General features: G+C 43.8%; 1 long non-coding RNA gene across 1 annotated transcript in view; it reads left to right on the top strand.

The window, feature by feature from the left end:
• The first annotated feature begins 5,180 nt into the window (after positions 1 to 5,180).
• Positions 5,181 to 15,522, top strand: part of LOC135184797 (uncharacterized) — a 114,089-nt gene continuing 103,747 nt past the window's right edge. Inside the window, exons 1-2 of the long non-coding RNA XR_010306181.1 lie at positions 5,181 to 5,452; positions 6,134 to 6,213. This is a non-coding gene — a long non-coding RNA (uncharacterized LOC135184797). The remainder of the gene's footprint in view (positions 5,453 to 6,133; positions 6,214 to 15,522) is intronic.

Below are 15,522 nucleotides of genomic sequence, written 5' to 3' on the forward strand. Positions count from 1 at the left end.
GCATCTGAATGGTGAATGGCAGGGCTGGGGGTGGATACAGGCAGCCACACCAGGTGAGGTCCAACAGCCGCTTCCAGCTCACCTCGAGTAATTAATCCAATAAAAAGTTAATTACAATGAAAGGGAAAAGCAAACTTCCATATAACAGATGGCAAATTTTTAGTGTGATGGAAACTAAAAGGGTTTTTTCTTTAAATACCTTTATGGTGTGCCCTAAATTGTACACAAAACTCTCTTCTCTTGGTATATACTTAAGCAATTGCATATGTTGTTTCTGTGCTTTTTGGTACATATTTCCTCCAGTTTCAAGTATTTCACGAGTTTTTAATCAGAAACCTTTTCATCAGTGCATAGTTTTCTTGGCAGGTTGTGTTTGTGGCTTGGTTTCTAGAGGAGCTGCAAGTCCTCTGTGTCCATCGGTCACTGCTCTTCTAAAAACTTTGAATCTGGGAGTCAGGTTGTCAGCCAAATTACAGAGAAGACCAGATGCCTTGTGAACACTGAGGCTGGGGAGCAAAGAAAAACCCTATCAGGTCCTCTACCCAGAATAAAGCAATTGCAAGTTTATCCCTTTTCCAAAGCATATGACTGACCCAGCAGCTGGCAAGCAGAAAGGTCAGACCTAACAGCAGAAGCGTGTTTACAGAGGTGTAAAACACATCCAGTTAACACAGAGGATGGTCCATATGCATCCTCTGCTTAGCTGATAAGAGTTCAATGAAGATAGGGGAAAAAAGGAAAACATTTTGATGGTGAATATGACACTCTGTTACTCAATAGAGTTAGGCATGTTGATGGTAAGGGTCATAAAAGGCAAGGAGCAGAGCTGGGCTTTTAGTGGCCGTTGTGTCATGGAGATTGCCTTGACAAACTGCTTCATTCATGTTGCTGCTGGTGGAATAAATTCTTTCTTCTTGAAGAGTAGTTTACTTGTAGTAGAGTAATCTTAGAAAGATTGAACTCAAGCTTCCTTGGTATTATGCAAGATGTTTTTAACAATTAGCTTTTCAAACTTCCCATAATGAGAAATATAACCTGGATCCCTCCAGATCCAGATGCAGGAATGCAGATTTAGAGGGATCCAGATTATTGAAAAAAAAATTACTGATCTCCATGTAAGAAAGCTGAAGTTTACTCACTTCCTTCTAAACCAGTGCTTCAGTGCTCAGTATCAACTGCTGCAACCAATCTATGGTTTAAAGAATGCAGAAATAAGAATACTCTGTGGGCTACAATTATTTTCAAATGCTTTCCTAGTAATTCCTAGTGCATTTTCCCATTGCTTTCCTTTCACTGACTCCAGCAGGAGGTATCAGTCATTTCAGAAAGCTTGATGGTGTCAGGCTACTGAAAAACATGTTGTTGAGCAGGCAGAATCATAGAATCAACCAGGTTGGAAGAGATCTCCAAGATCATCCAGTCCAACCTAGCACCCAGCCCTAGCCAGTCAACTAGACCATGGCACTAAGTGCCTCATCCAGGCTTTTCTTGAACACCTCCAGGGACAGCAACTCCACCACCTCCCTGGGCAGCCCATTCCAATGGCAAATCACTCTCTCTGTGAAGAACTTCCTCCCAACATCCAGCCTATACTTCCCCTGGCACAACTTGAGACTGTGTCCCCTTGTTCTATTGCTGGTTGCCTGAGAGAAGATGATGACCATTGCAGCTTTCAGTGATGGCTCTAATCCTCCATCAGTTTAATGCTTACCATTGAGCCAATGCATGCAGAACATTTGATCAATGTTGACTGTTTCCATCTGGGAGAACTCCATTCAAAATACTGCAAAATATCGCATCATTTTCAGGACTGGATAGTAGGCTTAGGAAATCATGGCCTTGTGTCAGTAGGCAGAGTTGGTGTCTTCTACTGCAAAAGGGGGGGAAAAAAAGAAGGGAGGGGATGATTTAGTGTAAGTAAAATAAGGGCAAGTGTAGAGTCCTGTACTTAGGGAGGAATAGTCCTTGGCACCAGTAGGGGTTAGGATTTGATCTGCTGCAAAGCAGCCCCATGGAGCAGGACCTGGGAGTCCTGGTGGACAAGTAAGCCATGAGCCAGCAGTATGCTTTTGTGGCCAGGCAAGCCAATGGTCTTCTAGGGGGCATTAAGAAGAGTGTGGCTAGAAGGTCTAGGAAGGTTCTTCTCTCCTTCTGCTCTGTCTCGTAGAGGCCACATCTGGATTAATGTGTCCAGTTCTGGGCTCAATATCTAAAGGGCAGGGTCAAGAGGATGTGGCCAGACTCTTTTCAGTATTGCTGAGCAACAAGACAAGGGGCAATGGTCACATATTGGAACATATGTGGTTCTGATCTGACCATGAGGAAAAACATCTTTACTTTGAGGATGCTGGAGCACTGAACCAGGATGCCTAGAGTGGTTGTAGAGTGTCCTTCTCTAGAGAGATTCCAAACCTGCCTGGATGCAATACTGGGCAACCTGCTCTGGGTGAATGTGCTTTAGCAGGAAGATAAGGCTAGATGACCTCTGGAGGTCCTTTACATACCCCTACCACTCTCTGATTCTATAATTTATTCTACAACATAGCAACTTCCACACACACCTCATCTGCAGGTAATTGAAAGTTGCTAGTGTAGCTTATGCACTGATAGCAAAGACAGACTTCCACCATAGAAAATGCACAGCCCAGGTGGATTTAACACCCTTCTGGAGAGCCTTCTTGTCCCTGCCTCACTGTGGCTCCAGGCATCTATGACAGCATGGGCATCCTGCAGCAGCTATCAGATGAGATGTTCTGTTGTCTAAGAGATAACAAACGTAGAGACATGTTACAGCAAAACCACATGTTGTGGTTTCACTGCATGCTAAATGATTTTGACATGAATGTTTTACTGCTAGATACAACGAGAAAACTGGTGACATTCAGCATCTGCTCTCTCCAGTGCACATCTTCTGTTCTTCATGGCCTTCAAGGAAACCTCACACAGTGAGATTTTATGTGCTCCATAGCAGTCCTTCTCTTTCCTTCTATCCTGCACTAAATTTAGCCAACATTGTTTGGGTTTTCTGCTGAAGCAAATAAATCTGTCAATATTTTACCTTGAGCTTGTTTTATATGCTGCAGTTAACATTTCTTAAGCCTCTGTGTTTTATAGTATACGTGGAAGCTGACTTCAAGAGAGGTGGGGCTATAAGGGTGCTTTTTATTTAGGCTACTCAGTGCAAGTGCAAGGGGATGGGTCTATTCCAAGCCTTTATCAAGTTTGCATAATGGAGGCAGTTGTCTGAAGGACCCTTGGTGGATTGTTTGATAGAACTGAAAGATGTAGGTGCACAGGGGAGGACTACAGGTGCAACAGATTACTTTCATAGTAAAGGCACTTAAACATTGCCTGGATCAGTATGAATTCTTCTCTGCTCTTACCATCCAGAAGGTCAGAAGACATATGCTATGCTTAGAGATGTAAATGTACTTTGTACTTGAAAAGACCTGTAAAAAAACAGTGGCATCTTGGATGGGGCACACAGAATGAGGTTACACTTTAGATCTCAATCTGGCTGTGTCCCACTCTCCCATCTGTGAAACAGAGGTATTGTGAGGAATAAAAGGCTGATATCCATAAGACACTGGGCTACAATAATGATGAAAGTACAGGAAAGACTGTGAAAAAGAGAGGGCATACAATCTCTATCCTCAGTGAAAATGGTCAAAACCTAACTGGGCCATAGGCCTGGCCAACCTCCTCTAACTGACCCTGCACTGAGCAGGAGGTTAGACTAGATGAGCTATCCATCTATCACCTGATTCTGTGATTCTGTAACATGTTTTTCTTCTTTGTAATCATCCTTTCCTTTTTTTTTTTTTTTTTGGTCTTCTCCCCTCCTAATCTCTATCTTCCATCTTGATAATGTGTTGCATTGCTCTCAATTTACTGCAGGTTCCTGTGGCTTTTTTACACAGGCTTTGTATGTGGCTCCATTTAAAGCCTGGCCCCCTTGAAAGACTCACATAGGGCCCATTGCTAAAAACTGAGGGACAAATCCATAGATTTCTGATTGATTTGAGTCTCAGAGTGTGTGCTCTAAGCTTGAAAAAAATTATTTGAACTGCTAGATAGGTGGCAACTGTGGAGCTGGGGACCACACACTGAGTAATCAAGAGAAAGAGTATTGCAGAGTCGCTCATTAAGCACACCCCATCCAGTCTGCTCCGGATAAGGTGAAATTCACTTGATGATAATAGTCTTTAATTACTCACATGCTGATGTAACATGTAAAAATGGTGAGGCTGAATTAGAGATGCAGAGAAAATCTGAACTTCCTAATTTCTGAATGCTTGATTTCCCAACCCAAGTCATGCTATTCTGGCACAGGAAGAGAGGGAGGGGAGTAAGGCTGCTTGTAGTAAAATGTAGATTCTTGTATTCATATATATGGTTTCTAGTCTCTATTTGTTCCCTCTGCAATACTTGTGAGATTATAAGTGGATGAAACAAGGAGAAAACAGCCTCTTGGTTATCTAAAATACTGTAAAAGGGAATGAAATTATACCCAGATCCTACATTTTTAATATGATAAGAACACATTTGAGAGATACCCTCAGGATCCCTTGAACAGTATCATTAGATATTTGATGTGAGCCATTATATTTATTTTACTATGAATAATTATTTGGGTTGCAGAGATACCTTGAGGCACTGACTGAAAGCCGGTCTCTATTCAGCAGGGCACCATGGAGGTGCACAACAGAGGAAAAGCCTTCCTTGAAAGGACCTTTGAACTAAATAATACATATTCTGAGCTGGTAGAAAGGCAGTTGCTCAAATGGCTGTCACAGCCCTGTGCTGCACAGCCAACGAGATGACAAATTCAGTGCATACACCTACCCTGCCCAGTGCAGCGATGTGCAGTCCTCTTGCACTAACTTGAACTCCAGAACAACCATGCTGCCAAGCTCTATAGCCAGAGTTAGTAGCTTCAGCGTCCTAGATTCAGCTCAGGTGTGTAGGCAAAACTGAGCAGAAGTCATCAGGAGGCAACAGGGATGTTAAAGAGAAAGCAGCTGAGCTAAGATGGACATTCTTTGTGAACCAGGCTTGTTGCTTCTAAATCAGCCTATAGGATATGGGGTAGCTTAGGAAGAGTGAAGAAATTGAATTGCTACTGGAGTGGTGCTCCTGTGGTAGTGTTAGTGGCCGTCTTCAGCCCCCAAAGCCAGACTGCATCCAAAGCAGCAGGGCCAGCAGGTTGATGGAGGGGATTCTGCCTCTCTGCTCCACTCTGGTGAGCTGCCACCTGAAATGCTGTGTCCAGTTCTTGAGTCCTTAGCACAGGAAAGACATGGCCATGATGGAACAAGTCCAGAGTAGGCCACAGAAATGATCAAGTCAGCTGGAACACCTCTGCTGTGAAGAAGGAGTGAGAGAGTTGGAGTTGTTAAGCCTGGAAGACCTTATTGGGGCTGTCCAGTACTTAAAGGGACTTGTAAGAAAGGTGAGCACAGTCTTTTTAGCAGGGTCTGTCTTGACAAGACAAGGAGTGAAGGTTTCAAACAAAAAAAAGGGATATTTAGACCAGATAAAAGGAAGATTTTTTTATGTGTAGGGTGGTGAAACACTGGCCCAGTTTGCACAGAGAGGTGATAGATGCCCTGTCCCTGGAAACACTTCTGGTCAGGTTGTTTGGGGCTCTGAGTAGCCTGGTTTAGTTGAAGATGTCCCTGCTGACTGCAGGGGATTTGGATTAGATGACATTTAAAGGTCTTTTTCCATCTCTTCTATGATTCTGTGGTGATCTTGGAGTCCTGACAAGTCTGTGCATCTTGGCTTTGCCCTCACTGGTGAGAGCAGCAGGAGAAGTCTGAGTTTCCAGGGTCCAGGAAAACAGTCTTGAATGTGCAGCTACTGTCCTGGCTGCAGCAGCCTGCTACATTAGCTGCTTGATTTGCTGTTGCAGCAGGGCCAGGAAAAGCAGTCCAAATAGAGAGTTAGTTTTTGATACTTCAGCTGGGTTCCTCTGCTCTTGCTCTCAGTGGAGTGCCTCAGAGCAGCTTAACAAGCCACAGCTGAGAAACCAGGTGTACCTCATCATCCTCAGCACAATTCCTTTCACCTGTGTAGCCTGGAGACCTGCTCAGTAAAACCTGTATTTATTGTGACTTTCTTCATTTGGAAGGGACAGTCCTAGTGTGAAGAGTTTCTTTCCTGCAGCATGGATTTTGCAAGCTGAAGCTGTCTCCCACGGCCTGATCTAAGGTATGTAGTCCTTCGTTTTCCTTTTATTAAGTTGTTTTACCCAGCAATCTTATCAGTGTTCATAAAACTTTTAACTGTAATATATTTGTTTCTGCTTAAATGCCTTCTTTCTGCAAAACGTTATTTTCTTTCTGCTGCTTGAAATTGTATTTAACAGTCTCCAAGCTAAATTTATGCATGCAGATTTAAAGAAGGAGCCTGAGCTATAATGCATTTTTAACCATGTGAAATATATTAGTAATGGTACTTACAGAAAGAAAAGAGAAATGATTTTGGCTTGCATTAGTTCCATCTTTGCACTGTGCAGATAAGTACCATACCTTTGACAGTGTAACTGCATTAGGTTTGCCTCAAAGCTAGCAGTCAGCAAGGCTGGTGCACCACAGTCCTAACAGGTGTCCTTGCTTAAGAAGTGCTTTTGTAGCAGGAGCTCCACAGGATTTTTAGGATGTTGTCTCCCATGCCTCATAATGGTCCATGTGAATGTAGGAGAGACAGAGCACAATGGGCATCCCATTGACTGTCACGCTCCAGAAGCTGAGTCTTGTTGTCAGTAGCAGAAGTTGCAAGTGGAGAGGAGCATATTAAAACAAGGACTCGGCTTTGCCCTGTCCTCCACTTCAGAGCTGTCTGACGAAAACAAAATGTGCTCCTATGTTCTTCTGTCCCTCAACAGGTGTTTCCTGTGTTAGGATGAAAGCTGCTAAGGGGGTCCTTTTCTCTTTGGTGTCAAGAAACAGGACTAGAGGCAATGGTTTCAAGCTGTGCCAGGGGAGGTTTAGGGCTGGATGTTAGGAAATATTTTTTCACTGAAAGGATTATCAAACATTGGAGTGGTCTGCCCAGGGCAGTGGTGGAGTCACCATCCCTGGAGGTGTCTAAGCAGTCTGTGGACCTAGTGCTTACGGACATGGTTTAGTGTTGACCTTTCAGAGCAGGGCTAAGGGTTGGACTGGGTTATCAAACACTGGAGTGGTCTGCCTAGGGCAGTGGTTGAGTTGCCATTCCTGGAGGTGCCTAAGCAGTCTGTGGATCTGGTGCTTAGGGATATGGTTTAGTGTTGACCTTTCAGTGCTGGGCTAAGGGCTGGGCTTCCAACTGGATGTATTTTGTGTGATTATGTGTGTCTGAAATACACCTAAAGGTGGCTTAAAAACTCTTGAGGAAACAAAGATTTCTTAGAATGTCATAACAGTAATGAGAGAGGCTGTGGTAACTTCAAAGAGAGACTGTTCTTAAATGTAGACCACCCATCAATCAGGTGCAGGGCTGGAAGACTTCTTCATTTCTCTAAAAATAAGCACACTGTTGTTTTTAGGTTCTTCTGCTGGATTCTAATAATTTGATAGCACAGATAAAAAAATGAAGCATTGTGCAGGTGAAACAGATGATGCTCTGCAGGGCATTCATGTGCTGGCAGCCAGGATGCTTGGTTACCAGGCTGGTTGTCTGCCCGTGGAGGACCCAGCCAAGCAGAAGCCCTTCCCAGCTGCTGTGAGGAGCACACACAGCCCTGCATATCACCAGCATGTGCTGCACTCAGCTGGGTCTCACAGTTCAGAAGTCTGGAGTGACAGCAGAGTTTTTGGGGATTGCGGTGAGGGGGGAGGCCTGGAGTCTGTTGCCTGCTTTGCTGGGGGCCTTGGGCACATTGCTTTAAAGAATTGCAGAAAGATAGGAATTGGAGGGGATCTCTGGAGATCAGCTAGTCCAACCCTGCAGCTAAAGCAGCTTCACCTAGACCTGACTCAAGTCTGAACTCTGCTCACACAGTCTGTAAAGTCTCTGGGTGCTTTCCTTTATCCTAACTGTCTCCAGATGCTGACAGATCATGCTGTGCTCATTGCTAGAAATGCCTCAGCCTTCCTGGCAAGTAATAGCTAATAGCTAATATCACCAGGAAGTCAAGAATTATGCTTTCTGCTATTGAAGTCCCTCAAGGAGCCAGCCAGGTAGCTGTCTGTCAGGTACAGGATGTAGTCCTGTGAGCAGGATCAGCAGTTGAGAACTGTTCTTCCCCAGCCAGTGCCCTAGGATGTTGTCTTTGGCCAAAGGGTCTTCAAGCACGTTTCTGTAGAGCAGTGTGTGTTTGGCAGGATGTGAGTCCCTCTTGATCTCCTGAGCCTGCCAGCATTGCCATCAGGTTTCTGGTTTGAGTTCCCATCCCCTTGGGTTGCAGGAAGAGATGAAGAAAAGCCTCCTGCATCCTGGATGAGTGGTTTGGTGATAAACATGTGCATAAAGTCACTGTGATGACAACTGTGTGTTGTAAAAAGGAAGCTTGAATCCTGCTCTGTTCCTGAGTGAGATATGAGCCATGAGTGCTTAGCAGAAAGAGCCATGTGACTGGGGACAGGAGACAGAGGAGAAGGGACAGTTCCATAGACTGCCAAAGTGTGTATTTGATTTTGGGCCACTCACTACAAGAAGGACATTAGGTGCTGAGGTGTGTCCAAATACAGGCAATGAAGCCTGTCTAGAGTACAAGTTTTGTAAGGAGTGACTGAGGAAATAGGGCTGTGTAGCCTGAAGAAAAGGAGGCTCAGGGGAGACCTTCTTGCTCTCTACAACTACTTGAAAGGAAGTTGTAGTGAGATGGGGATGGTGTCTCTTCTTCCAAGTAACAAGTGACAGGACAAGAGAAAATGGTGTCAAGATGCAGCAAAGGAGGTTTAGATTGAACATTAGGAAAAGTTTCTTCTCCTAAAGGGTTGTAAGGTCTTGGAAGAGGCTACTCAGGAAAATAATGGAGTTGCTATCCATGTAGGAGTTTAAAAGAGGTATAGATGTGGTGCTGAGGGGTGTGACTAAGTGGTGACCTGGCAGTGCTGGGTTAATCTTTACAATCTCTTCCAACTCAAATGATTCTATAATTACAAGGAGGAGGAGTGATTCAATTCCCACCTCTGTTCCCAGCACTTCTTGCTGGGTTGAGTATCTTGAGTTCAGATGTCTCCCCTTCTGCATGCTTTGTTTTCAGTGCTATTCTAGGGAACCTGAATGGGGAAAGGTGACAGGACAATTTACACTGTCTAATTGCTAGCATCTCACTTAGCTCTGAATTGCACCTTTTGGATATCTGATCAAGGAAACTCTCCTGTGTACTACCAAACACCACTCAGGCAGCCTGGGGGACTCAAAAGAACTTGAGTTGTCCCTGAGCTCAGGCTTTCACACATGAACTGCTGCTGGACCATACCTTTGGGCATCTTTGGTGGTTTTTTAGATCTAATGCTCATTTAACAGTTTTCACTTCAGTTTATACAATGTGAGTAACTCAGTGTGTCCCTGTCCTAGGGCAGTCTCAGAGACAGTAAGTACAATTAGGGTTTTGAGGCACATGGATCCTGTGGAAAAGAAGACAGAGCTCAGAGATTCCACAGGCAACCACACGTTTCTGGCCCCTTTCCTCTGAGAAAATACTACTTCCACTTAACGTTAGATGATATAGTTTGCCAAGCAGAGAGCTTCCCCTGGAGAAAATGTAAAGCCATAAAAATATATGTTCAAAAATATAAGGTCCAGATTGAGGCAAATCTCTTGCCAGTGATGGACAGGAGCAACTTTGTCTGCCTGAGTGGAGCGAGTTGGGATGCAGAACTGACTTTGAAAGATTTCTTTTCTGGGAGAGCATTTTTAAAATCCACTGAGTCCAATCTGTCACTCTTTGAAAGAGAAGAAGCTGGATTGCAGCACATTTTATCAATAAAAGATCATATGTAGTCAGCAGTATGACTCCTTTTTTTTTATTATTTTATTGCTTTACATCATCTCTGGGGAAAGTATTTACCTCAAGAACTATTTTGCCAGATGATGAGTAGTACTTGTACTTATTTTGGTTGTGTCCAAGCCATAACTTTGCCTCATTTGCATCTACTGACTAAATGGTTTAATTAATTTTGCATTGTGCTTACTGACTTGTTTTAATTAGCAGTTAAATCAGTTCAGTTAACGAAAAAATGTAGGTGTTCTCATGAATGCAAATCATGATGGGTTCTCAGGGCTTGATTCGAAAAACAGTTCCACACCATTTGTGCTGAATTTCTTCAGGCTTTATTCAAGAACTGTGTACTTCTCCCTCAGCAACAAAACACAGGGCTTTGTGATTCATTAACTGGCCTGGGCTTTCTTTTGCCTTCCTTGCTGATGTGAGGAATGAGAATTGGAGACAGACCAAGTGGGGTTTCAAGATTTCACTTCTAGGGCATGCGTTAAATCCTCATGCAAGAAGGACAAGATAAGTCTTTTGGATTAGTGTGTGCAACTGTGTCTTCCTCCAGCCATTATACACTTTGCACTACTGTTAGCCAGGTTATTTTTTCCTGTTGGCTGGGCATTTGTTTACATCTGACCAGGGTGGAAGTCAGGGGTTTTTTGAGAAGTAAGGTCTGATTGTGAGCCAGCAGCGTGCCCAGGTGACACGGATGGCTAATGGCATCTTGGCCTGTCTCAGGAATAGTGACTAGGGATGTAATTTTGCTGCTATACTCAGCACTGGTGAGGCCTCACATTGAGCACTGTGTGCAGCTCTGGGCCCTCAGTCCAAGGCTATTGAGGTTCTGGAATGGGTCCAGAGGAGACAGATGAGACTGGTGAGGGGGCTGCAGGGAAAGTCACATGAGGAGAGGCTGAGGGAGCTGAGGTTGTGCAGCCTAGAGAAGGGGAGACTTATAGGGGACCTTATCACTCTCTACAACTACCTGAAGGGAAGTTGTAGTCAGGTGGGGGTCAGACTCTTCTCCCAGGCAGCTTGTGACAGGACAAGAGAGCATAGTCTGAAGCTGTGCTAAGGGAGGTTTAGGCTGGGTATTAGGAAGCACTCTCTCAAAGAAAGGGTGATTAGATACTGGAATGGACTGCCCAGAGAGGTGGTGGAGTCGCCATCCCTGGAGGTCTTTAAGAAAAGATGTGGCAATTGTTTCAGTGTTTTAGCTGATGTCATGGTGTTAGGTTATAGGCTGGACTTGATCTTGGAGGACTTTTCCAGCCTCGGTGATTCTGTGATTCATTCCATTGTCAGATTCTGGTAATACAGGCATAATGCTGTCAAGGAGGTGCACATTCTGATCTCTGCTGTCATTGGTCTTGTGTACATTGAATGGAATTTATTACAGAAAAGCTGTTCTGGTGAAGTTGGGACAGATGCCAATGGCTGGACTGAAAACTGCAGATCAAGAGCAGTATGACCCTACCTGTACACACAATTCACATGCAAACTGAAAGAAAATTGTTCATTGGTATAAAAGCTGTCATCTGCTTGTGCTTAAACATCTATGTTTGCCCAGTCTCCTGTGTGTCATTATGTTGAGCTCTACCCACAGGGTGTAATAAAGTCTCTTTGCTGCATCCAGTCATAAAGGCAAGTTACAATTGAAAGGATAAATTTGTCCTTAGACTATAGTTGAGTTACCTTACTCAGCTTTCTCAATAACCTTACCCAAAAGGGAAGATCAGAGACAAGAAGATAATTGGTGAGATCATCAAGAAGTTACTTCATAAGCCCAGGCCTTTTGTTTGAAGGAAGCTGGCAACCTGCCCTCCTAGAAGAAGGTGTTATTCCACTAGTAATGCAGATCAAAGTCAACAGGGGTAATTATTTAAAGAGTGAAGTAGGTAATCAGTTTTGGAAACAAAAAAAGAAAACCAAAAAACTCCAGCCTCTCAGTTGGAGCCTGAAGAAAAATTAGCTGGAATGTGTGCTGTCTGTAGTTGGGTTCTGAAATTAAACTCATTTTCTAAAGGTAATTTCATAAGCTATTCATCAGCTGCCTTGTTGAGGTACCCTGTGCCAAGCTCATGTGACACAACTGTCTTCCCAAGCCTTGGAAGGGAAATAACTCTTGCACGTTGTTCCCTGCATTTTACCTATCCCACAGAGAGGGAGCCCAGTCCCATCCTCACTTATGGGCACTCTGCCTGCAAATCCCCAAAGAACAAGATTAAACTTCTTTTGTTAATGATTCCAGTCTCCAGTCCTGCCCATAGGACACTGTTTTGTGCTACTTAGGTGTACTCAAGCCATGCAGAGAAAATGAGGTCACTTGAAGGAAATCTGTTTCTCTGCAGCTTTGAGAAAACATGTCTTGCTCATCCCAAACCCAGCAATGTAGCTGTCTTTGGAATGGAGGTGTCTGATTTTAAAGGTCTTAGAAAGAAAATGGTTAGTGAACCTGCTTTAGCCAGATGGATTGAACTAGACCTCCCAAAATCCCTTCCAACCAGCACCATTCTGTGATTTTACACCTCTACGGGCACTCAAATAGCCAGTGGGCTCTTCTGATGTGTCCTCTCCATGCTGCTTGTTCCTTGAGTGACATCCTGTTACATGTTCTCCTACATCAGGCATTTCTGTTAATCAGCAGATGCTGTAAGGCAGGAATGCCACAGCCCACCTCACACTGGTCTTGAAATGTCAGGAGCATCGAGTGATTGAAAATGTAAATTCACCTTTCAGCCAAAATTAAGTATTTAGGGGTTCCTTGCTCTGGATTATTGGTTTCAGTGGTCAGAGAACACTCACAGCAAGAGTGGTCAGGCATTGGAATTGGCTGCCCAGGGAGGTGGCAGAATCACTAGCCCTGGATGTGTTTAAAAGTCATTTGGATGTGGTGCTTAGTGGTATGGTTTAGGGTGAACCTTGTATAGTAGGAATATCAGTTTGACTTGGTGATCCTGAGGGCCTTTACCAACCAGAATGTTTGTGTATGATCTCCTGACTCTTCATTTTTTACTGAGTTTTCTATTTTTTCCCCATTTAATTATTGATTCGAGTGTCATGTGGATGCATGAGGGAAGTGCTTTTTCTTTGTCTCTCCAGAATATAAATAGCTGCTTTTTTGGAGCTGCTGTTTTTTACATTTGTAACTTTACACAGAGATTCGTAAAGAACCTTGAGTGTGCATAGTTACATTTCTGCTTGGAGATGGATCACCTGGTACTTGGGGTTTGGTTGGTTTCTCTTGGTGTGAACAATGCAAGCTTGTTGTCTAGGCTATATCACATGAGGGCACTGCATAGCATCAGATGCAGGAAGTTGAAAAGAAAGCCTCAATCAACTTCCAAAGCTGGAAGAGCTTTAATAGGCCAGCCTTTCATTAAGTGAATTCCTAAATGTTGACCAGATTCTTTCAGATGTAGGCAGCTAATGGTTCTGGATGCATGTGATGAACTTGTCATTACACAGACATTGATAAAAATCCTTGACATTCACATGAGTAGAAGGGAAGAGGAGCTTTAAAAAAAGCCTTCTCTTCAGTGGTTTCTTTCATGTCACAAGAAGGAGGTCATGTGTTTTAGTTTAGCTGATACATTCCAATAAAATGATTTTCAAAGGGACAGGGCAAATAATGGGCATTTTACATATGGTGGCTGGTGCACATCAGACGGAGCTAATTTTCTCAGACACAATATATTTGTTATTTTGCAAGCTGGCTACAATTCATTTGAAGTCTCTTTTTATTTAATTTAACCTAATAAACTAACCTAATGGCCCAGTGAAACCTTTATGGCTGGTAACATTTCGATGAATTATTGCGGTCTCTATTTTCACTAGGATATCAAAAAAAGTGCAGGTTCTCACACACAATTCCTGTTGGAAAACAAAAACTGAAGGAAGGAACCCCAAAACACCTGGAAAAACAAGTCCTCCAGTCTAGGCCATGGTAATAGTTTTGTAAGTCTAAATGTGAAGGTAGGAGCCAGAAGGGCCTGATATCTGACTGACGTTTAAACTCATTTACATGCTTACTTGCAAATACTTGTCTATAACAGGTCTATTTTTGTTCCTGACAGAGAAATATGCTGCCACATCAAACCAGCGTACTTTAGGCTTGACACTTGCATAGGCTGATCAAGTTGTCTTTCCTTCAGAGTCTCTTAAAATGAGGTCCTCCTTGCCATCTCGTCACTGGAGATTAGTGTCTTGAGGCTTTGTCTTTCACGTTAGTGCATTTATCACCTTCCTTGTCGTCCGAAAGGTGAGATGACATCTTGGCCCCCAGACAGTGTGACAAAATGACAAACGAAGCATCCAGCTGGCCTTTGTATATCAGAGGTTTGGAGAGGAGGAGGGAAGAAGGATGAGTGTACACCACCCTCCATCCCCCAAGCAAGCAAAACAAAAGAAACCCCCAAACAACAACAACCCCACGTATTCAAAAGCCCCAACAGCAACAAAATTAAACAGCAGAACACTTGACTTTTTATCAGCTAGGGCAGAGAAGCTTAACAGTCCAGCAATGGATGGAAGGAGATTCTCAGCATCACAGGAAACAGTGTGCAATTAGTCAGGGTCAGGATGCCCAAGATCAGATTTGCTTAAGGCTAAAGAGAGACAGAGCAAGACTATGGCAGCAACACAATCTGCAGCCCGGTTGTCTCCCGGCAGCAGGATGCCTTTTGCTTCAGTTTCTAATTAAACAACCAGGCAACCAAGCGTGTCCACTCCTGGCTTACTTGTGTAGAACTTGTTTTGCATTCAAAGACCTAGAGTGCTTGGGAGGGTATTTGCTGCAGCAGAGGATTATGTTGCAAATACAATTATTGAAAGTGGTGGATACAAAACATAGTTGCTGTTACAAGGAGAAAGCCTGAGATGATCGGCTGAAAAGGAAATAAAAATAGCCTGGCGTTTTAGTTTCACTGGCTGAGAATTATTAGAAGTTCCTCAGACATATTAGTGCAGTCCAGACTTTGGTCTCTACTGCAATATACGCTCAAATGTCCCTGTCTAGGTGGGTATCATCTGGAGGAGTGAGGATGACAGTGGGGTGGGCAGATTGATGCTGCTTCTGCTGTAGCCTTCTGGGCCTGAAAAGTTGTGCTGCTTCTGCTGGGTGTTGTGTTTCCGCCTCTGTCTCTAAGATGCCTGAATGAAACTCTCCTTTATGAGTGTATCTAAGGCCATTCTGAACTCATTTATACTTTTGGCATCCCAAGCATCCCCCTGGCAAGACCTTGTTTCTTCAGAACATGCACTTTCACAGAATCACAGAAGGTTAGGGTCTGAAATGGATCTTGAAAGATCATCCAGTCTGACCCCACACAGGAATGCATCCAGGTTGGTCTTGAATATTTTCAGAGAGGGAGACTCCACAACCTGCCTGGGCAGCCTGTTCCAGTTTTCTGTCACCTTCACAGTGAAAAAAAATTTCTCATGTTTAGATGGAACCTCCTGTGTCTTAACTTCCACCCATTGCCCCTTGTCCTGTCCTTAGGCATCACCGAGCAGAGCCTGGCTCCCTCCTCTTGGCACTCACCCTTTGCATATTTCTAAACATGAATGAGGTCACCCCTCAGTCCCTTTTTCTC

This window comes from Pogoniulus pusillus, chromosome 21, assembly GCF_015220805.1.
Source record: "Pogoniulus pusillus isolate bPogPus1 chromosome 21, bPogPus1.pri, whole genome shotgun sequence".
In the NCBI taxonomy this organism is placed as follows: domain Eukaryota; kingdom Metazoa; phylum Chordata; class Aves; order Piciformes; family Lybiidae; genus Pogoniulus; species Pogoniulus pusillus.